We start from the raw sequence: 21,626 nt of genomic DNA, 5'->3' as shown, positions 1-21,626 counted from the left end.
CTGGGGTTGATATATGCAAATTGGGTTGGGCATAGTCCCTGTCCCACATGGGGCTCACAAGCTTAAATGCCATTTTACAGATGAAGTAACTGAGGCACAGAGAAGTTATTTGCCCAAGTTCACACAACAGACATATGGTGGAGCCGGAATTAGAACCCATGACCTTTTGACTCCCAGGCTCGTGCTCGATAGAGCACTATGCCATGCTGCTCTGCTTCTGTATTCCGTGTGACTGAACCTTTCTTAATGCTTTTTAAGAACTAGAAAATAAGTGACCTTATAATGGGATGGGGGACAGGGACTGTGTCCAACCTGATTAACTTGTATCTACCCCAGTGCTTAGAACAATGCTTAGCAAAGAATAATAAATGCTTAATAAGTACCACAATTATTATTATTATTATTACTGTTATAATAGTTTGCAAGTAGAAAGGCCAATTTTCTTGGATTGTGTACTTGACAAAACTTCTATGCTTTAGTTTTAGCGATAGGGCCACTGAGAAGATATCATGTACTAATTCTGTTGTAATCTTTCAAATTCTTAGTACAGTACTCTGCACACAGTAAGTACTCAGTAATATAGGTAGGTTAAAGACTTGAGAGGACTTCTAACCAACTAAATCCCAGAGGAACTTCCTGTTCCTTTTTAATTAGATTCAAATGTTTTTTTTTTTAATGGCATTAAGCACTTACTTTGTGTCCAGCACTGTTCTAAGTTCTGGGATAGATATAAAATAATCAGGTTGGGCACATAGGGCTCCCAGTCTAAGCCAGAGGTAGGCGATTTTACAGATGAGGTACCTGAGACCCAAAAGGCTTAGTGACTTGACCAAGGTCCCAGAGCAGACAAGTGGTGGAGCTGGGTTCATAACCCAGATCCTCTGATTCCTAGGTCCTCTGACTCCCAGGCCACTGCTCCTTCCAATGATAATAATAATAATAATGGTATTTTTTAAGTACTTACTATGTACCAGGCACTATTCTGAGCTCTGGGGTAGATGCAGGCAAAATGGGTTGACACAGTCCCTGTCCCACATGGGGCTCACCATCTTAATCCCCATTTTAACAGGTGACGTAACTGAAGCACAGAGTCGTGAGGAGATTTGCCCAGGGCCACACAGCAGGCAAGTGGAGGATCCAGGTTTAGAACCCAAGTCCTTCTGACTCCCAGGCCCGTGCTCTATCTACTACACCATGCTGTTTCCCATTAGGCCTTGCTACATCTTGGCCTTGCATAAAAACTGAAAAAAAACCCCAAAAAGCACCCCCAAATTAATCCAAATTCCTCTCAGTTGTAGTTGTGACAATTTTCAGTGAAAAGGATTTGTTTATCTGTTGTAAAGGTTTTTTTTATAGTATTTGTTAAGTGCTCACTATATGTCAAACACTGTTCTAAGTCCAGTTGATGAGTTGGACAGTCTCTACCCCACATGGGGCTCACAGACTAAGCAGGAGGAAGAGCCGGTGTTGAATTCCCATTTTACTCTTGAGGGAACTGAGGTACAGAGAAGTTAACTGACTTGCCCAAGGTCACAGCAAACAATTGGCAGAGCAGGGATTTGAATCCAGGTCCTCTGATTCCCAGGCCCAAGCTCTTTCCACTAGGCTTTGCTGCTGCTTCCTATTTTTATATTTACATTCTGAGAGAGTTCCAGCCTCTTAAGGTACCCAAACGAAAATCAAAGCAATTATCTGTGAATTTTTTCAGAGTGTGATTTTGTGTTGCCTTTGGAGCAGATGATCTTAAAAATTTGGTATGTTCCTAACATTTTTGGCAACTTCTTATATTAGAACATATAAATTGCACACCACTGTTATGTTGTCATTAGTCAGACACCAGACATCTTAATACAGATAATAGTCACATGGCACTGAAGCAATAATACTAAAGGTAATTTATTATGTTGTTCTGAGTAAAAGTCTCTAAGCAAATACAGCAAAGGTGTATTCATAAGAGATTTATGTACAGGACCAAGATAAAGGCTTGTTTAGACAGTCTGTCTAGTATTAGGAATGGTAGACCTTTTCAGTGCTAGGAAATTTAGAGAACTAGCCCAGGAAGCATTCCTGATCACTTGGCAAGAGAAAGGATGGAGGAAGTGAAGGAATAAAATGTTTGGCAGGGAATCTGCTATGAGATGAACTGTGATCTGTGAAGCAAATATAGCTGGGTTGACCTCTGAAGGGGATTTGAGAAATGGGCTCATTTTAGCAGCCCTTAAAGAATCCTACAAAATGGGGGACTCCTACTCCAAGGCAGTAAGTTGATCATGAAGCAGTTCAGAGGGTTTCCAGCCCAATTTTGACCCAGTGCCCTGCAACTACTTGAAAGAGAGCTGGGATGCCTGGTAGTGTTCCCAGGGATACAGGGCCTTTATCTTTTACTTCTGAGGTAAGGGAAGACTTTATAGAATTCCCCAGAGGACCCCTGAATTCCTTCCCCACAAATTCCTCCCACCCTCATGGCTTTCCAGTTGCCCCCTCCCTTATATGTATTATATATAAAATAGTGCATCTATTATATTATAGACTACATATATTATAGGGGACTCTCCCAAGCTCTTAGTATATTGCTGTGCACATGGGAAACAATAAATACCACTAATTGATTGATGGAATAATAAAGGAATCTCCCAGGTACTGCTTCCATTCATTCACAACCTGGGGATGACTTGGTCCTCCCCCAATTCAACTCAGAACCTCTGCTGATCACAGCCCTTCTAAGATGCCCCATTCAATTCTGCAGATGCAGCCAGAGACTTTATTGATTGAGTGATTGAGCCTCACTCCCTGGCCCTAAACCTTTGGACCCAAACGGTCCAAGAGGTTCCCTTCTCATGGTGTCTGTCCCCTAGCCAGGCCTCACCTTCTTTTCTCTACTCCTCCCTGAGATTGGTTTTGTCCCAAGACGTTTCATCGGACAAGTGACTGACACTAAGTTAATAATGTGTCTCCCTTTTGGGAGGAAGAAGCCAGGGTGAATGACATTTGTCTCCATGTGTAGGCTAGATTAGACTGACCATTGCAGACTATCATGAAGGTTCTTACAAGTTCTGATGGCCACTGAAGAGAAATGGAGGGAAATTAAATCCCTGAAATGGGAAGGGGACTGGATCTCACCTATTTCTTTTGTTACAGATTCCTGAAAAGTTCAGTGTCAAGTGATTTCTCCATTTGACAAACACTGAGTGCTTCTATACCTCCATTTTTCAACATAAAATTGCAAGTGAGTATGCATTTCGGTTTTGGTTTTCTTCCAAAGTATGAGGGTGCTGAATTGTTGCAACAGGCAGAAAATGCCCAGGGAAAGGAGACAGGCAAGTTGCTCTCTAGTTCATCTAATATTGCATGGAAATTTCCAGTGTGAGTGCCAGGATTTGCTGCTTTCCTTGTGACCTTCAGGTTTTTCATCATCGTAATAGTCTCCCTACGGTCCCTTACCCCCCTTCCCAGAATACCTATGCTTTAGTTTTAGCGATAGGGCCACTGAGAAGGGTCTTAGATCAGTGCTCCAGAGATGACAGAGAAGCACAGGCCAGGTCAGCAGTGTTGAGAAACCAAAGAACCGAGGATGAAAGGGGCAGTTTTCGAGTCACTGGATGCCCTTTATTCTCTTCTCTTTGGGCCTGTATTCGGGAAATGTCTGTTTAGGAAAAGTCCTCGTCAGCAAGAGAGTTGGAGCTTCAGACTACTAGAATTAGAAGAATCGGGTTGCAATCCAGGCTTCTCCACTGAGTTGAGTGTGAATATCATGAGTTTAAATGGGAGCTGAGTCTAGCTCTCTGCCTACTTCCCAGATCTTTTAGTAGGGATATTAGGAGCTCTGTTTCTCTGAGTTCCTGTGAAGAAAGGTCCCAAATAAGAACAAGAGTTTAGGACATCTTCAAAGCTTTCCTGGAAAGCTCCTCCAGGAGGCCTACTGTGAATTTGGTCCACTTTCCCAAACCACATCCATTCCCCAGCTTCCTTGAGGACTTGTTTATTCACTTCCTTCTGACACTTTTGCGTATACATGAACTGAGATATTTATTTATCCTTTTTTATCGGCAACTCTAGGGCTGTTTCTCCAACTATTTGTGAATAGCCTATGTCAGTCTCTCCCATTAGATTGTAAACTCAACCCCTCCACCCTCTTTAAACTTTTTCCATCCCTCATCCTGGCTTTAAAAATTGTTTTCACATTTCCCCACAACTACTGTGTGCTTCCCCCTCCACCCTCCTTCCTGTATAGTCTTTGATCCGGTGAATAAAACAGGCCACCACTGTCAACTTTAAAATCAGTGGATTGTGAAACCAAAGCAAGATAAACATTTAGAAATGCTGGCAATACCTTTTGTCTTTTTTCAAAACATCTTAAATGTCTTGCTGACTTCCTGTTCAGCAGTCAGAGGTGGGTTGACTCTTGGAGGAGACGCTTCAGGAAGGTTATGAGACCAAGAGGAAGGAATGAAAATGGCACCAGAAACTGGTTAAACAGAACCCTGGAACATGGGATTGTTAAAATCCTTAACGGTAGGGAAGATATTATCTTGCTTCTCTTAAACCCTCCCAAGTACTTACAACAGCACTTAAGTCAGTAGGGGCTTAGTCAGTACCATTGATTAGTACAGTGTTTAATTGCAGATGATGAGGAAGGCATTACTGGTTCCCCCATTGGTTTTTGCCAGCCACAGTTTTGCACCCTTACAAAATTAGGATGATATTTTTTTCTCCCTTCTGCGTTGCCCTTACACTTGGATTTGCACCATTTAGTCACCCCTCCCTCCGCCCCACAGCACCCTTATGTCTTGTCTTATGCTGTCTAGTTGTCTCTGACCCACAGCAACTCCAAGGACGCATCTCTCCCAGAACGTTCCATCTCCATCTGTAATTGTTCTGGTAGTGTATCCAAAGAGTATTCTTGGTAAACATACAGAAATGGTTTACCATTGCCCCCTTCCACGCAGTCACATAGATTCTCCACCCTCGACTCGCCCATGCTGCTGCTGCCCAGCACAGGTGAGTTTTGACTTATAGCAGATTGCCTTCCACTTGCTAGCCACTGGCCAAGCTAGGAATAGAGTGGCTAGACCTCTGCTTGACTCTTCCTCCCCTAGTCGAGACCGGTAGGGACCGGAAACTCTCCAGATGCGGTCTGAGAGGGGGCAGCACTTATGTACATATCCATAATTTGAATTATCATCTTTCTCCCCCTTTAGACTCTGAGCTCATTGTTGCCAGGGAACGTATCTTCCAACTCTGTTGCATTGTATTCTTCCAATCACTTAGTGCAATGTTCTGCACACAATAAGCACTGAATAAATGCAGTTGATTGATTGCTAAAATCTCACATCAGTTGAGTTATCATCAAACAGAAGGACAGCCTGTGCCGGTATTTGTATATCTGTCTTCCTGTTGCCTGTGCATCTGCCTGTTTCTGTCTCTGTTTCCACATGCTTGGATTATTGGTCTCATCAATCAATCATTCATACTTGTTAAGCACTTACAGTGTGCAGAGCACACTGCTTGGGAGAGTACAGTATAACAGGAGTTGATAGACCCATTCCCTTGCCCACAATCGAATGCCCTCTGGAAGCCATTGTTTAAGCTACAGGAGATAAAATCTTTTTCTCAGACCCCCTCCCTTCACACTCTTTAATGCACAATTTGGATGGAGGTGATTATAGAACAAAATAAAGACTTTCTTCCTGAAAAGGGACATGTTTATTTAGATATGTATTTTCAGATACTACAAATGAATAATCATGATAATTATGGTATTTTGTTAAGCACCTACTATATGCTAAGGTTTTCTAAGCGTTGGGGTAGATACAAGATAATCAGGTTGTCCCACCTGGGGCTCACAGTCTTAATCACCATTTTATAGATGAGGTAACTGAGTCACAGATCAGTTAAGTGTCTTGTCCAAGGCCGCACAGCTGACAAGTGGTAGATCGGGGTTTAGAACCCACGTCCTCTGACTCCCAAGCCCGGGTTCTTTCCATTAAGCCACGTTGAATATTTTTATGTCCATCTGCCCTGTTAGATTATAAACTCTTTGTTGATTGGAACATGTGTCATCCTAAGCAGCGTGGCTCAGTGGAAAGAGCCTGGGCTTGGAGTCAGAGGTCATGGGTTCGAATCGCGGCTCTGCCACTTGTCAACTGTGTGACTGTGGGCAAGTCACTTAACTTCTCTGTGCCTCAGTTACCTCATCTGTAAAATGGGGATTAACTGTGAGCCTCAGGTGTGGGACAACCTGATTTCCCTGTATCTACCCCACTGCTTAGAACAGTGCTCTGCACATACTAAGCACTTAACAAATACCAACATTATTATTATTATTATTCTGTTGTATATTTCCAAGTGCTCAGTACAGTAGGTGCTCAATATAGGGAACTACTACTAATGGGAAGAAGCAGGGCTAAGGGCATATAGAAATTGGGTTTTTGAAATGGGAGCTCTGTGTCTCTTGAAAGCAAGGATCTAAAATTTGAGATATAATATCTCAGTGTTTGCAAATTCTCATTTGGATTCTTAAAATTTTATCTGGCTCCCAAGCCAAGAGGAACTCGAAAAATGATGAAGACATTTCATCAGGGTTTCCTATGGAAAGAAATCTACTGTTTATTTCTTCGAATTTGTCTTTCAATGCATGTATGTTTTGTGTCCTCAATCTTTGCATGTTGACAAGCTTAGGGGACATGTTTGCTACTTTCTGGACATCTGTATTCTAAGTGGATTGAACTGACTTTATCTCATTTTCCTAAGTGTAATCTATAGGAAATCTGGGTATTTTAGCTTGGGTGATTCTCAGGCAATTATTTGTATGGAGCCTACTGTTTTCCATGGAAAAATTTATCACTTTCACTTCTGGGAATCTGATTCTTAGCTCAAATGTGTATTTTGCCTCTGATTCTGAACCACACTTTTATGGGTGGGCACATTTTTTGGATGATGTGATCAGAAACTTAAATTGCTTCATTTTTCTCTTTCTTCATCAATGGAATAGTGATGTGCACTGGCATTTTAGAACATCAGAACTCCTGAGGCTAAAAATTTGGGCTTTGATTTAGTATATGAAATTACCTTTCATGTAGTAATGTACTTTGTTTATCAGAGAGGAAACCACATTGAGAACCTTACCCAGCCCTCTTCCTCACCGATGCTTTTCCTGCAAGACATCCGGAATACAAATGGCTTTGACCTTAGGACTTCTTAAGGAGGTTTTCCTGTCCTTTGAAGTTTGTCTTTAACCACCCCATACTCAGCCCTGTGCAGAATTTTGGATTTTAGCTGGCTCAGGCCTGGGGTCTCCTTCCTAGCCCATATGGAGCCTGAGTTAAGTTTCAGAAATTCTTTTCCTTACGCTCTCAGCTCCCACCAACCTCCCAGATTTTCTGGGCGCTTTATAAACCCCAACTCCCAGTTATCTCTCCCTTCCCACTCGTCCCTGATATCTCTTCAAACCTAGGCACAACCCCCCATTTCCGTATTATTCCTTCCAACCCTCTGACTTCCTTGTCATTATCTGATTTGGTGGTCTTGTGCTAGTGCAATTTAGTGCAAAATGCAGAGTGGAAGGTGCAGACCCTTTTTTTCTTCTTGTCTTCTACACATTGAGTATGAGGAGGAAAATGAAGTGGGGATGCCTGTCTACTTGTTTTGTTTTGTTGTCTGTCTCCCCCTTCTAGACTGTGAGCCCATTGTTGGGTAGGGATTGTCTCTATCTGTTGCCGAATTGTACTTTCCAAGCACTTAGTATAGTGCTCTGCACACAGTAAGCACTCAATAAATACAGTTGAATGAATGAATGATTGTAAGGGAATGAGGACTGGGTCGGCCCAAGTTTCAGAGTGAACAGGCCAGAAAACCAGCATTTTGGATCTTTTCAGCTGAAATGCGAAAATAGCAGGTCTTATCAAGGAGCTGGGATGAAGGAGACTGGGAGTGTAGCTCAAAGAGCTCTGAAGGTTATTTCCTCTATCACCCCATGGATTGGCACCTGTGGTCCACAGACAGCCCCTTTTTAATAAGAGCTAGTCTAATGGATAATTAGAGCATGAGCCTGAGATTCAGGACTCCCAGGGTTCTATCCCGGCCCCGCCACTTGTCTGCTCTATGACCTTGGGTGAGTCACTTCACTTCTCTATGCTTCAATTCCGTCATCTGTAGGCCCCCTGTTCCTCCCCCTCCTCCATCTCTCACCCCCAATGATCTGGCCACCTATTTCCTCACGAAAATCAACACGATCAGGTCTGCGCTCCCCAAAGTCACCCCTCCGCCTCTCCCCTCCCCCCCACCAACCCCCTCCCCTACTTTCCCATCCTTCCCTGCAGTATCCTCAGAGGAGATCTCCTCCCTCCTCGCAAGTGCCACCCCCTCCACCTGCGCCTCGGACCCCATTCCCTCTCACCTTCTTAAAACCATCGCCCCTGCCCTCCTACCTTCCTTAACTTTTATTTTTAACCACTCAGTCTCCAAGGGCTCCTTCCCCTCTGCCTTCAAACATGCCCACGTCTCCCCCATCCTAAAAAAACCCGCTCTCGACCCCACTTCCCCCTCCAGTTATCGTCCTATCTTCCCCCTCCAGTTATCGTCCTATCTCCCTACTACCCTTCCTTTCCAAAATCCTAGAACGAGTCGTCTACAATCGATGCTTAGAATTCCTTAACTCCCAATCTCTCCTAGACCCCCTCCAATCTGGCTTCCGTCCCCTCCACTCTACCGAGACTGCTCACTCTAAGGTCACCCATGACCTCCTTCTTGCCAAATCCAATGGCTCCTACTCCATTCTGATCCTCCTTGACCTCTCTGCTGCCTTTGACACTGTCGACCATCCCCTCCTCCTCCATACCTTATCTCACCTTGGCTTCACGGACTCTGTCCTCTCCTGGTTCTCCTCTTACCTCTCTGGCCGGTCATTCTCGGTCTCCTTCGCTGGAGCCTCCTCCCCCTCCCATCCTTTAACTGTTGGAGTTCCTCAAGGGTCAGTTCTTGGCCCTCTTCTGTTCTCCATTTACACTCACTCCCTCGGTGAACTCATTCGCTCTCACGGCTTTGACTACCATCTCTACGCAGATGACACGCAGATCTACATCTCCGCCCCTGTCCTCTCCCCCTCCCTTCAGGCTCGCATCTCCTCCTGCCTCCAGGACGTCTCCACCTGGATGTCGGCCTGCCACCTAAAACTCAACATGAGCAAGACTGAGCTCCTCATCTTCCCTCCCAAACTCGGTCCTCTCCCAGACTTCTCTATCACCGTTGATGGCACGACCATCCTTCCCGTCTCTCGGGCCCGCAATCTCGGTGTCATCCTTGACTCGTCTCTCTCGTTCACCCCACACATCCTATCCGTTACCGAGACCTGCCGGTTTCACCTCTACAATATCGCCAAGATCCGCCCTTTCCTCTCCACCCAAACGGCTACCTTACTGCTAAGGGCTCTCGTTATATCCCGGCTAGACTACTGTGTCAGCCTTCTCTCTGACCTCCCTTCCTCCTCTCTCGCCCCGCTCCAGTCTATTCTTCACTCCGCTGCCCAGCTCATCTTCCTGCAGAAACGATCTGGGCCTGTCACTCCCCTTCTTAAACAGCTCCAGTGGTTGCCTATCGACCTCCGCTCCAAACAAAAACTCCTCACTCTAGGCTTCAAGGCTCTCCATCACCTTGCCCCTTCCTACCACTCCTCCCTTCTCTCTTTCTACCGCCCACCCCGCACGCTCCGCTCCTCTGCCGCCCACCTCCTCACCGTCCCTCGGTCTCGCCTATCCCACCGTCGACCCCTGGGTCACGTCCTCCCGCGGTCCTGGAACCCCCTCCCTCCTCACCTCTGCCAAACTGATTCTCTTTCCCTCTTCAAAACCCTACTTAAAAATCACCTCCTCCAAGAGGCGTTCCCAGACTGAGCTCCTCTTCTCCCTCTACTCCCTCTGCCATCCCCCCTTTTCCTCTCCGCAGCTAAACCCTCATTTTCCCCTTTTCCCTCTGCTCCTCCACCTCTCCCTTCCCATCCCCACAGCACTGTACTCGTCCACTCAACTGTATATATTTTCGTTACCCTATTTATTTTGTTAATGAATTGTACATCGCCTTGATTCTATTTAGTTGCCATTGTTTTTACAAGATGTTCTTCCCCTTGACTCTGTTTATTGCCATTGTTCTCGTCTGTCCGTCTCCCCCGATTAGACTGTAAGCCCGTCAGACGGCAGGGACTGTCTCTATCTGTTGCCGACTTGTTCATCCCAAGCGCTTAATACAGTGCTCTGCACATAGTAAGCGCTCAATAAATACTATTGAATGAATGAATGAATAAAATGGGGATTAAGACTGCGCTTCATTTGGGACAGAGACTGTGTCCGACCTGATTAACTTGTATCTACCCCAGTGCTTAATAAACACTTAACAAATACCTTTACAAAAAAAAATGATCAAATCTCTTTCTGTTATTACACCTGATTCAGGTTCATGCCATTTTGTAAAGATTTGTGTCGATCCTGCTTGGGCCCCAGATGCCTTTCATCTATAACTGGCATTTTTCCTTTAAATGAAAAAAGAAATTCAAAAACAAGTTTGGTTTGCAATTCTCAACTTTTTAATAGGAGGAAAAATTTTATCTCAACCTTGTAAATCAGGCGAAAATCTATTGTCGGAGTACACTATCTCAGAACCGTCTCATAACTAGAAAGGTCATAGGGATGGTACACCTTATAACAGTGATTATATGCAGCCAGAAGTCCAGTAATTGTGTGTTATAATTTCAGTTTTTATTGGCATTTTAACTCTCCCACAACCATTTTTTTAATGTGCCTCCTTATTGCTTTCCAACTTTGGGTTATGTGGGGTTGAAGCTAATTGGCATGACTTCTGTAACTAAGTGTGTTATTCAAGATTCAGCTATTTCACTGTGCCGACAATGAGAAGAAAGAGCAGAAAAAAGGGAATTTTTCCTCCCACCAGAGCGATATCCTTCTCTGACCTAACCAGCTGGTTTGGTCCATTATCCTCACCCAGCTCAGTGCCACATGAAAATGGGTAGGGAAAAGCCAACTGAAAAAGTATTTGGTATTATAGGTGGATGAATAAGTGAATATACTCTCGAGACAAATCTTTGCTCTATGTAAGGAACACATTCAAGGCAAGATATTTGCTGTCAGTAAGTTTTGAAGATCTTTTTCAAAATATTTGCTTTTATGGCCTTAGGCTACAGCGGCCTAGCAGGAATGAACATTGCTGCACGTGGGCCACAGCAGAAATGCAACAAGCAACCTAAGGATCCTTATGTGTGTATTTAGACTACACAGAAGTATGTAACACCGTGTAGTAGACTTTGTTCCTGTCAGCTAATGGAAAAGTTACATCAGGACCTGGAAACTACTCCACAATAATATGCCTGGTGACATCAGATCCTTCTAGACTGTGAGCCCATTGTTGGGTAGGGATAGTCTGTATTTGTTGCCCAATTGTACTCTCCAAGTGCTTAGTACAGTGCTCTGCACACAGTTAGTGCTCAATAAATATGATTGAATGAATCCTTTCCTCATCACCAATGGAGTAAAGCAAGTCTAGCTTCTAGGTCCATGCTCAAAAAACTCTTCCTGTTGCCATGCTTGAAGAGATAACAAAGAAGTTGGGTGCTGGTATGGGAATTCTGGAAAACTCTTTCAAATCAACAGTCTGAGAGCATCATAAAGAGTCCTTGAAGCACTCATACAGCTAGAAACAGCATAGCCTAGTGGTAAGATCATGGGCTGGGATTTCAGAGGACCTGGCTTCTGTCCCAGCTTCTCTGCTTGTCTGCTGTGTGACCTTGGGCACATCATCTCACTTCACTTGTGTGTGTGAATATATGTATATATGTTCAGTTATCCAGTTATTTATTCAGTTATTTTGTCCTGACATGCTTGGCTACTGCCTAGTATACTGTTATCCTTATTATTATTATTGTAATTTTCATTGTGTTTTTAAACAAATACTATGTGTTAAGTACTTTTCTAAGCACTAGGGTAGATACAAGTTAATCAAGTCAGATTTAGTCCCTGTCCCACTTGGGGCTCAGAGTCTAAGTAGGAGAGGGAATAGGCATTGAATCCCCATTATACAGATGAGGAAATTGAGGCACAGAGAATTTAAGTGACTTCCCCAAGGTCACACAGCAGGCAAATGCAGAGCCAGGAGTAGAACCCAGGTCCTCTGACTCCCAGATCCAGGCTCTTTCAACTGGGCCAAGCTGTTCCTTATTAGGCCACACTGCTCCATCTGTGTATAAATTACTTATGTCTGCCTGTCTACCATATTGGATTATAATTCCCCTGAAGAAGAGGAGCATGCCTTTTGCCTCATATACACTATACCCCAGTTCAGTACTGTGTCCACAGTAGGAGCTCAGTACATACCACTGGTGGATTGGGAAGCATATGCATGAGAAAACATGCAGATGAGTTAAGAATGGTTTGTTAGAATCAGATAAGGTTGAGATTATGTATAAGGCTGCAGCTGGCCAGCTCTCCCACAGCCAAGGTTCAACAGCAATAAGAGTTGAATGTGGTAACTGAAATTAGTCATCTGGTAGCACATTGTCCAAAATCGATAGTAAGCAAGAAGGTAGAAAGCCAAGCAAGTGTTGAGGAGGTAATAGATGCTTGGGAAGCAAAAAACAAAGAAGTGATCCTTTCCCTGCTGACAAGGAGCTGGATTAGTTTTGCCTTACATTCTTTTGCTGTGGGATGACTTCATGCAACTGCTCTGTGGTAAGATAAGTAGCAGGGTGCCCTAGTGGGAAGAGCATGGACCTGGGAGTCGGAGGACCTGGGATCTTTTTGGGCTCCACCATTTGTCTGTCATGTGACCTTAGGCATGTCACTCAACTTCTCTGGGCCTCAGTTGTCTCATCTATAAAATGGGGATTAAGGCAGTGAGCCCCACTTGGGACATGGACTGTGTCCAACCTATTAGCTTGTATTTATTCCAGGGCTTAGTACAGTGCCTAGCACATGGTAGGGCTTAACCAATACCATTAAAAAATGGGGTGTAGTACAGTATTAAAGCTTCAATACATCAAAAACTCAAAATATGTGGAATAACAGTGGGCATTTAGGAGTTAATAGCCAGACAGGTCAGCCTGTCAGGCAGAAATTAATCATGAGGAGAATTCCTTGGAGCAGCCTTCTGGAAGGTCATAATATTCAATCACAGCACTTATGTACACATATTTAAATTCCATTACTTCCCCTATCTGTAATTCATTTTAGTGTTCTGTCTCCTGCTAGATTGTATGCTCCTTGCGGGCCTGGGAGTCAGAAGGTCATGGGTTCTAATCCCGGCTCCACCACTTGTCTGCTGTGTGGCCTTGGGCAAGCCATTTCACCTCTCTGTGCCTCAGTTACCTCATCTATAAAATGGAGATGAAGACTGTGAGCCCTCTGTGGGATAGGGACTCTGTCCAACTCGATTAGCTTGTATTCACTCCAGTGCTTAATACAGTGCCTGACTTAACAAATACCATTATTATTATTATTATTGTGTCTCAGCGTGGCTTAGCGGAAGGAGCACAGGCTTGGGAGTCAGAGATCATGGGTTCTAATCCTGGCTCCACCACTTGGCTGTGTGATTTTGCACGTCACTTAACTTCTCAGCCTCAGTTACCTCATCTGTAAAATGGGGATTAAAACTGTGAGCCCCACATGGGACAACCTGATTACCTTGTATCTACTCTAGGGCTTAGAACAATGCTTGGCACATAGTAAGCACTTAACAAATGCCATTATTGCTATCATTATCATTATTATACTATTTGTTCTTTAATCAGTAGTATTTACTGAGCATCTGCTGTGAGCAGAACATTTTACTAAGCACATGCGTGAGTAAAATAATAGACAAAATCCCTGGTCCCAAGGAATTTACAATTCTAGCAGGGGAGAGAGACCCTAAAATAATATATAGGAGGACGACGAAGGAAAAGTGGATAAATAGAATGATCAATCAGTCAGTCAGTTATTCGATTGCTCACTGAGTACACAGCCCTGTACTAGGTCCTTGGGAGAGTGCACTACAACAGGCGATAGACATTCCCTACCCACAAGGAGCTTACAGTCTAGAGGAGGAGACAGACACTAAGATAAATTATGGATATTTGCATAACTGCTAATGGGGCTGAAAGTAGAGTGACCATCAGGTGCCTAAAGAGTACAGATCTGAGTGTGTGAACGATGCAGATGGTAGGGGTAGTAGGGGAAATGAGGGCTTATTCATGGAAAACGTCTCAGGGGAGATGTCATTTTAATAAGGCTTTGAAGGTGGGGAGAATAGTGGTCTCATATGTGAATATTTTGATAAAGTGCGAAGGAATGGGGTTGGATTTGCAGATGGAGGGGGTGGTTTTTGAGAGGCGGTAGGATATCAGCGTGGCTCAGTGGAAAGAGCCTGGGCTTGGGAGTCAGAAGCCATGGGTTCGAATCCCGACTCTGCCACTTGTCCGCTGTGTGACTGTGGGCAAGTCACTTAGCTTCTCTGTGCCCCAGTTCCCTTATCTGTAAAATGGGGATTAAGACTGTGAGCCTCATGGGGGACAACCTGTTTACCTTGTATCTACCCCAGCGCTTAGAACAGTGCTCTGCACATAGTAAGCACTTAACAAATACCAACATTATTATATCTCCTTTAGAGATATTTCTGGGAATAAATGGAGAATTGAAGAGGAGGCCAGAAGAGGGAAGGACTGGGGAAAGGCAGGAGCTATTTTAGGGTACTTACGACTGATAGTGGCAATTTTCTTCATAAAGTAGGTGGCCAGGTCACTGGGGGCAATGGATTGGGGGTGGAGGGATGGCGGGGGGGACAGAGAGCCTATGGGTGTCAATAAGGGTCAATAGTTTTGCCGGACAGAGGAGAGGGCAGAGTTAAAGTTTGCAAGGACAAACTTGAAGTGGATGAAGTTGGCCAGATATTTAGATTTCTGCCGGTAGTGCTCTGCGACTCGAGCACAAGAGCAAAGGGGGCGGTCTGTGGAGCTGATCCAGGGTTGTGGGTTCGTGTTATGGGCTTGTGAGATAGGGAGGATAGTAATGTTGTTTACAGTGATGGGACAGACAGGTGGGGGGCAGGGTTTGGATGGAAGATGATTTCTGTTTTGGGTATGTTAAGTTTGAGGTGTCAGCGGGACATCCAAGTAGAGATGTCCTGAAGGCAGGAGGAAATGCAAGACTGCAGAGGAGGAGAGAGGTCAGGGCTGGAGAATCATCCCCATAGAGCTGGTAGTTGAAGCCGTGGGAGTGATGAGTTCTGTGAGGGAGTGGGTGTAGTGTTAAGTAAAAGGATGTATAAGTGAGTATCTACGGAAGTACAACAGGTGGTTGTGAGTACGTAAGTAAAGTTTGCTCAGAAGTGTCATGGTGATTTTTGGGGAGATGTAACTTTCGGAGAAGAGAAATTAATTGCGGTAGGTGAGAAATTAATTGCAGTAGGCCTGGTGAAATTGGATTTCACAAGTATTTTACAGATGGGATTAACTATGCTCTATTGCATCTAAGGGAAAGGATGGTCCAGATAGGAGGGAGGCCATGAGCCAGAGGTTGCGGGCGAAAGAGAGGTACTGTGAATGGGTTATCCTGAGTGAAACAAAGTGTGCAAGAAGAGGGTGGGTAAGTAGAGGAGAGAGATTGCTGATTGACTGCCAGTAGTCAGAATTTCTGCTTAATGCAGAAAGGAGTGGGGAGCCACTGAATGCTTTTGAGGAATGGGGAGGAGACGTGGGCATGACAACATTATAGGAAAATGATCCTGACACCAGACTGAAATGTGGACTGGTTAGGGGAGCGTCTGAAGGCAGGGGGATTAGGGAGGAGATTGATGCAGTAATCAAGGTGGGCTATGACAAGTGACAGTAGCTTTTTGGATGGAGAGATGGAAAAACCATTAGCTTTTGGGCATAAGATTGGCAAAGTGTATGTGTGGACCCCACCCATGTTGTTATGCCCTGAGCCAAAACTGGGACTAGAACTTTGTTCTTTCTGAGTGGGTTTTTTTTTTTAATGTTATTCGTTAAACACTTACTGTGTGCCAGGGACTATACTAAGCCTTGAGGTAAATATAGGCTATTCAGGTTGGCCACATGGGGCTCACAGTCTTCTGCTCAACTATATATATTTTCATTACCCTATTTATTTTTGTTAATGAAATGTACATCGCCTTGATTCTATTTAGTTGCCATTGTTTTTACGAGATGTTCTTCCCCTTGACTCTATTTATTGCCATTGTTCTTGTCTGTCTGTCTCCCCCGATTAGACTGTAAGCCCGTCAAATGGCAGGGACTGTCTCTATCTGTTGCCGACTTGTTCATTCCAAGCGCTTAGTACAGTGCTCTGCACATAGTAAGCACTCAATAAATACTATTGAATGAACCCCCATTTTACAGTTGAGTTAACCGAGGCCCAGAAAAGTGATGGTCAATCAGCAGACAAGTGGCAGAAGCAGGATTAGAGTCCAGTTTCTTCTGACTCCCAATCCCATGCTCTATCCACTAGGCCATGCTGCTTCTGTTGGTCCAACAGCAGGAGAGATTAAGGGAGAGAAATGAAGGGAGACTTGCAGTCTGGAAAGGTGCCCTCCCAAGTTTCAAAGGATAACATAACTCCAGTCAGTCAGGTTATGAGAAAATATTGTATCTGAAAATTCATTCAGTCACATTTATTGAGCACTTACTGTGTGAAATGACTCTAAGGTATCCCTCATTGACAGAAGACATCTTTGAGTTAATCTACACATGTGCACCCACACGTAAATATATATATGAAAACTAACATCTTAAACTTCATCCCTTTGCAAACTTCTAAAAATCAGGACATTTATTGAGATGAATAAAAGAAGTATCTTTTCATAATTATTATTTTTGTCCATGCTTCTAACCTCCCTGGGCCTTTTGGCACTAATACTTTGCCCTTTCAAGTGTTTTTAGTAGTGCTTAATTTAGTTGTCCCTGAATTTGTTTGCCATTTATTCTCTTGTCCAGATCATTAATGAAGGTGTTTAATAAGAGTGGAGTTAGTCCTGACCTCCATGACTTGCTGTAATTCATATTTTAATATGATTAGATTATTTAGAAATAAATCATTCTTTAGGGCAATTTAATTATTTAAAATTTCTAAAACTGTCCAGGTGCTGCAGTATCTCACTGTTTTTTCTAGTAAAGAAAATAACCACTTAGGTGAATAGCGGAAGCTCTTTGTCATGGTCCTTTTCTTCCTTTGTCTCCTGAATAGCAGGAATATAAAAGAATAATCATCAAACAAGAAATACTAGCTGAGGCTAAGAGAAGTGGAACATAGCACTGGTTTTTAGTTCTAGTTCTGCTTTCGTTTCTTGTGAGATCTCAACTTCCAAGCTTTAATTGTGTCTTAGTATCAACATAATTTTTCCTCCATATGTACATGACAGGAACTAAGGGCCTAAGGACCTAGGAAATATCACCCTCGACTCTATCCAGATTCAGTGTTGTTAAAATCAACATAGAGGTAGAAGCACCCAAAAGAGTGGAATCATTCTGTTAAGCATTTATTGGCAAAGGTAGTAGAAGGCATATATTGATCATACATGTTCTGAATTACATTTTATGATTTGTCTGTCAGTTGGAAGCTGGCAGGTTGGTGAAATGCCAGTTTGCTTCTCAGCCAGATAATAGAGATCGTAAGAGCTTTCCAATTATTAAAGCGCTATGAACCCAGCTCTGGGGATCAGACCTAGTTTCTTCACAAGGGTGAAGACCACACATACGCTGCACAATATGCGTTGAACTGCTACCCACTGTTTGCATGCTACACTCTGTGCTTTAGTGGTCTATGATTGGCAGGTCCTGAAGTCTCAGGACCAGGTCTCATTCATTATTGCAGATAGGAGGCGTGTTCAGCCGAGCTATGGAGAATGCCATCTGTCGTTTTCACTGACTGCCATTGCTGGGGAAAATATAATGTTTTTGCCCTCTGTAACTCTCTTTTGCCCATTCTACCTGAAGGTGAGTTAAGGATTCCTTGCAAAGCAGTCCCAGAAATTCCCAAAACTCTTTGCTCCTTTCGTCTTATTAAATCCCTTTCCAAGATGGAAGGCAATTTTGTTCAACCCTTTTCTAGAACTAACCCATTCTCCCCAAGAGATATGAAAAAAAGTTTTATTTTCATTGTCCAAGAAAAATACTAGGGTATGTTGCAGATCTGTATTCATCGTTTTATAAGATAAGCTGATTCTTTGGTTCTTCCCATTGCAATATTATCAGATGATAAATCTGGGAGGGACTATTTCAGACTCCCAGTGCTTCAGCGAGGCATCAAAATGTGCCTTGCTATGAGACATCTGCAGTTCATTTGTTTGCTGTGTCCATTTCAGGGGGAAAAGAAATGAACAACTCCCAAGCTGAATCAAATATCTAGAGAATATTTGATCTAAAATTTGGGTCAAATTCAGGTGCGCAATGCATCAGAGCTTTTATTTTAGCAATGAAAGCCATCAATAGCATGCCTGTGTGTTGTAACTTTGAGTCTTTTTTTGTTTTCCATAATACACGGTTTCAATTTGTGTGTTCGCTATCATCTGGGTTTTTGTCCTCCAGGTGCTCTGACTACTCCAGATCTGTGCTCTTTCCACCAGGCCACACTTCTCATCACCTGCTTCTGCTATTTCTGCTTTTTTATTGGCCTGCCATGTTCTATAGCTTCTGCCTAACATTGTGGCTATATTATTATAATGTCCAGCTAGGGGTATGAGAGAGACAGAGAGAGAGAGAGTGTGTTTGTATGTATGTGTGTGTGTGTGTGTGTGTTTGAGAACCTCAGTGGGAGACTCTTGAAACTTTTAGTCCCAGCCTGGTCTGACTTGACCCAGTGCTGGTCTGACCTAAAGAATTACTGTATCCAGTAGGGCTGCCTGTACCATGCCAAATTGGAAGTGTCTCAAAGGGCTCAGGAAGTAGTTCAGGGCATTTCTTCTCGTACTGCTGTACACTGCCAAGTGTTTCCATCAGTCTAAACTAACACCTCTGCATATTTGTAGGGGCCCACCTGGTCTCAGCTGTGACCTCTCCATCTAAACTCCAGCCTAAAATGGCCATAAGTGGAAGGACTCTGAGGAGCGAAGGAGGCAGTGAAGCCTAGTGGAAAGAACATGGGACTAAAAGTCAGACCGAGATTTGGTTTCCGGCTCTGCCATTTACCTCCTGCACAGGCAGACTGGGCAAATTGCTGAATTTCTCTGGGCTTGAGTTTCCTAATCAGTAAAATGGGGATAGCATATCTGCTTTTCCTCTCAAACTATGTGTAGGATATAGATCCCATGTAGGAAAGGGAATGTCTCTGGTCTGTTTAGCTTGTGCATACCCTGGCACCTAGCTCAATGCTTGACACAGAGTAAGAGTAAGACCTTAATAAACTGAGCATGGGCCTGGGAATCAGAGAGCATGGGATCTAATCTTGACTCCTTTGCTTGTCTGCTGGATGACCTTCGGCAAGTCTCTTCACTTCTCTGTGCTTCACTTACTTCATCTGTAAAATGAGGATTAAGACTGTGAGCCCCATATGGGACAAGGACTATGCCCAACCTGATTATCCTGCATCTACTCCAGAGCTTAGTATAGTCCCTGGCACAGAGTAAGCGCTTAACAAAAAAAAAAATTAACTAAAAAAGTTAATCAGTGGCCTTTATTGGGCTCTTAACAGTGTGCAGAGGTTTGTACTAAGAGCTTAGGAGAGTAAGAACAACGGAGTTGGTAAACATGTCCTCCTCCCCCCTGCCCCCGGCCCACAAGAAGCTTACATTGTTTTTTTCTAGGTAGTGCTACCTCTGATCCTGTGGCGTTACCCTGGACTCAGGAACCTGAGCTCTTAGCAGAAATAAGAGTAAAAGGTCAATGCTTACTTGCCCGTTTCCCTATAAGCTCTGCAAACTAAAGGAAGCACTAGCCAAATAACCAAGTTTCAATAAGCATACTATAGGTTCATGCATCCCCAGATCTGCAGGGTACGTCCTGACCAAACTGCATAGTACATTGGGGGTTTCTTGTACAGAAACGTAGGCCATTTTGTATTCAGAATGAACCGTTGGCCCAGAAGAGACTGATGGAAAACTAAAATAGTGAGAAACTGGTCCATTGGGTTTGCAACCTTGTTTCTTGGGTGTGTTTTGGGTTTTTTTTTGTGAGACTTTCCATTCCTTTGCTCTAAACTGTAAACTCATAATAGGCAGGGAACATATCTACCACCTCACCTCGGATGGTACTCTCCTAAGAATTTAGGCCCCTGTCAGGGTCACAACTGGGGAATTTCCAGTACTCTACCAGTCTCACCTACAGGAGGGAGAGTCAAGCAGAGGCATACCTATTCCACTCCTAGCGTGGGCAGTGGCTAGTGAGTGGAGGCAATCTGCTAAAAGTCAAAACTTACCTATGCTGGGCAGCAGCGGCGTGCGAGAGAGTTGAGGGTGGAGACTGGAATTTCCTGCGCAGAAGGCGGCAATGGAAAACCACTTCCGTATTTTTACCAACAAAACTCTATGGATACACTACCAGAATGATTGCAGATGGAGAGCAGGCCGTTCTGGGAGAGATGTGTGCTTGGTGTCGCTATGTGTCGGAAATGACTTGACGGCATAAGACAAGAATTTAGAACAGTGCAAGTCACTTAACTTCTCTGTCCCTCAGTTTCATCATCTGTAAAATGGGGATGCTGTGAACCCCATTTGGGACATGGACCGTGTCCAACCTGACTAGCTTGTATCTACCCCAGTGCTTAGTACAGTGCCTGGCACATAGTAAGCGCTTAACAAATACCTTTAAAAAACAAATACATATCATTGATTGATTATAGGGCTAATTGACTATGATTAAGCTCATCTTGAAAGGTTGGTTTACCCTGAGAACAGTGGCTGGAATACCCTCTATAAAGTCTTTTAAAATTATACCAGTGAATTGATTCACAACTGTATCATCCATGGTCTTGTGCCACAAAAGGTCCAAAATGGTTTACATGGTGTGTCAAACTAGCTGTGACTATTGATTTTCCAGACTTTTGGAGTTGTGTGGTGTGGCATTAGATATATCAATTCATAATTAATGCTACAAACATAAATCAGCTTTTTCCTTAACCCGCTTTTTTATAAGCTGCGTTCATTGGTGGATATTTGTTTAGTGTATTTTTTCTTTTTTTTTTCTGCAGCCAGCTTCATTTAGCAGCCTCTCTTCACCCCTGGGATTGTTCTCTGCCCTGCCATTTCTGGTGGATCAAAACTGAGTGCTGGCAATTTCGCAGTAAGTCAATACTTTCTGAGACCTTCCAAAACTGTTGCTTAATCTCGCTGACATGCTGAATGAGGTTTTTTTCCGAATCTTAAAAGCTTTTTGTGAGAGTTATTTTAAGGTTTCCTTCACTTTTTCTCGGAAGGCAGGGGTCGGTAGAAGCACAATCTTGAAGGAGTTGGGTATTTTGCTACACTTAAACAGCCTCCCTCCTAAGATCCTGGGGAACCAGAGTGGCAGACTTCCAGTCTCTGTGGTAGATGCATCCAGACTTGAGCGAAGTGTTTTTCTGGGGAGTTTAGCTGACCCAAACAGCGTGGGTGCTGCTGTTAGGTCTCAGCTCACCTGCCTCTACGGTCTTATAGGCATATGTTGA

General features: G+C 43.8%; 1 long non-coding RNA gene across 1 annotated transcript in view; it reads left to right on the top strand.

Annotated features, from left to right (window-relative positions):
- LOC120638325 overlaps positions 1-21,259 on the top strand; it is a 103,748-nt gene extending 82,489 nt beyond the window's left edge. Inside the window, exons 2-3 of the long non-coding RNA XR_005659926.1 lie at positions 3,139-3,226; positions 21,171-21,259. This is a non-coding gene — a long non-coding RNA (uncharacterized LOC120638325). The remainder of the gene's footprint in view (positions 1-3,138; positions 3,227-21,170) is intronic.
- Positions 21,260-21,626: the final 367 nt, after the last annotated feature.

Source organism: Ornithorhynchus anatinus, chromosome 1, assembly GCF_004115215.2.
Source record: "Ornithorhynchus anatinus isolate Pmale09 chromosome 1, mOrnAna1.pri.v4, whole genome shotgun sequence".
Classification (NCBI taxonomy): Eukaryota; Metazoa; Chordata; class Mammalia; order Monotremata; family Ornithorhynchidae; genus Ornithorhynchus; species Ornithorhynchus anatinus.
Note: the sequence above shows the minus strand (reverse complement) of the source record. Positions and strands in the feature narration are given on the sequence as shown.